This window comes from Penaeus japonicus, unplaced genomic scaffold (genome assembly GCF_977035675.1).
Source record: "Penaeus japonicus unplaced genomic scaffold, GWHDUDI00000001_assembly GWHDUDI00000029, whole genome shotgun sequence".
Taxonomy (NCBI): domain Eukaryota; kingdom Metazoa; phylum Arthropoda; class Malacostraca; order Decapoda; family Penaeidae; genus Penaeus; species Penaeus japonicus.
Genome location: NW_028234431.1, coordinates 2,673,684 through 2,676,183, shown reverse-complemented (window position 1 = coordinate 2,676,183; position 2,500 = coordinate 2,673,684). Strand labels below are relative to the sequence as shown.

The 2,500-nt window shown below is 33.6% G+C and overlaps 1 protein-coding gene across 1 annotated transcript in view; it reads left to right on the top strand.

Moving 5' to 3' along the window:
• LOC147468345 (uncharacterized) overlaps positions 1-2,500 on the top strand; it is a 77,871-nt gene that overhangs the window by 25,032 nt on the left and 50,339 nt on the right. The gene's annotated exons all lie outside the window — the stretch shown is intronic.

The following is a 2,500-nucleotide window of genomic DNA, read 5'->3' as shown; positions in this document are numbered from 1 at the left end:
AGGGAGAATAATAATGATAACAATAATAATAATAATGATAATAATAATAATAATAACAATAATGATAATAGTAATAATAATAACAAAATTGATAATAATAATAATAATAATAACAATAATGATAATAATAATAATAATAATAATAATAATAATGATAATAATAAAAATAATAATAACAATAATGATAATCATAATAATAATAACAATAATGATAATGATAATCATGATAAGATATAAAATAAATGTGAAATATAAAATGTATGAGATATAAATCAAAAGATATAAATCTGAACATACATAAAGATGAAATAATGAAGTATAATGATAATAAAACGGAGAATAAACATAACACGAAAAGATATCCTACAGTGTCTCCTTTAAAAGAAACTGAAACAGGAATAAAAGTTTGAATAAAATACAGATAAAGAAGTAAAGAAGAAGAGGAAAAAATAACCAAATCCTCAGCCAGGAAAGTGCAGAAGTGTGTGAGTGAGAGAGAGAGAGAGAAAGAAAGAGAGAGAGAGAGAAAGAGAGAGAGAGAGAGAGAGAGAGAGAGAGAGAGAGAGAGAGAGATAAAGGAGTAGAGAGAGAGAGAGAGAAAGAGAGAAAGAGAAAGAGAAAGAAAGAGAGAGAGAGAGAGAGAGTGAAAGGAATAGAGAGAGACAGAGATAAAGAAATAGAGAGAGAGAGAGAGAGAGAGAAATGCTTCTTCCAGGCACCTTTGCTTCCAGAAACATTGAGTGAGTCTCTGGCTGTGCTACAAGAAAGGAGAGGCAGACGACGTTTATATATTTCCTTTTTCTGCTTATTTCTGTCTCTTTTTTATTTCTTATTTTCTCTTATGACTTTGTTCTTCTTCTTCTGTTTGTTTATGTGACTCTTTTTCATTTCTTTCTGGACTTTTTGGAAAAGAGAGAAAAAGGCGATATATAAATATATTCCCTTTCTCTTTTTTGGTTTTTACTTTCTTTTTGGATTGTCTTCTTCTCCTTCTTCTTATTCTGTGATTCTTTTTATTTATTTATTTTATCTTATTTATTCTTTCCTCTTTTTCTTTTGCCTATTAATGTGACGTTTTTGTACCTGCAAAACTGGGTGAAATATTAATTAGAATTTTTAAATCTTTATCTATTATTACAATTACCTATTTTATTTTTTGTTTTGTTTTGTTTATCATATTTCAAATCCCACTTTTCTAAACTAAGCGAAATTTTAATAAGATTTTTTGCTTTATCAGTTATTATAATTATCTGTTTCATCTACCTTTTAATCATTATTATTATCATTATATTGATAATAATTATCATTATTATCCTTATTATTATTATTGCTATTATAATCATTATTATTATCATTATTATCATCATTATTATTATTATTAGTATCATCATTATTATTATTATTATTATCATCATCATTATCATTATTATTATTACTACAACTATTATTATTACATACCAATGCCCTTGACTTGTTCTTAAGGCACATAGTACGTTGAAGGAACACAGCATGTCTTGCCCTTCGCTCTAACATGGGAGGAGGGTTATGTTGCAGGGGAGGGGGGGGGGTATAAGGGAGGGAGAGGGGGGGGATCCTTCGGTCAGTGTATCTCACTTTACGAAGGTAATAGAGAAGGGGGGGGGGAGGGGGCTGGAAAGGGGTGGGGGTGGGGGGAGGTTAATGGGGAGGAAGGAGGTGGGGGGGGAGGGTTGTCTAATCTCCTCTTTCTTCCCTTCACTTCTTGAGATTCGCAAGCACAAGCACACGGTGCATGAAATAATGTGTATCTGTAATACGCGGCGACTTATGTGATCGTGAAATGCGAAGAAAAAACATTATTGTAATAATGATCATAATAATCATCTCACGGCCAAGATACAAACAGATACACCCCCATACATAATAAACAGCGTTTGTAACATAAACACACACACACACGCACACACACACACGCACACACTTAGACACACACACACACACACACAAACACACACACACAAAGACACACACACACACACAGACACAAACACAAACAAACACACACACACACACACACACACACACAAACACACACACACACACACACACACACACCTCCTCTGTCACATTCACCTCTTATCCCAGCTAGCCATGAGGAACGAGCGGTCATGCGTGAAAGTCATGCACGCGAAAGTGGGTTAAGGTTCTCGCTAAGTGATGAGACCAGGCTGGTGCATGATCGCTTTGAAATGACAATCGCATGTCAAAAAATAACATTACATGTCACATTATCAGTCAAATATCACTTCGATTTCGATAGACTAGACATCAAAACAATTTCGTAACTGTCTGTTGTTAATAAGTTCAATAAAAGTTAAAAGATTGCAAAGAAAGTGAGGATGAAAAAGCTGATTTTTTTTTTTTTTTTTTTTGTCCCCCTTTTATCATGCAAGGAAAGTCGGGACGTCAGCTGTGTGGGCGTCTGAGTGGGCGTCTGTGAGGCTCTTTCACCGAGGAACGC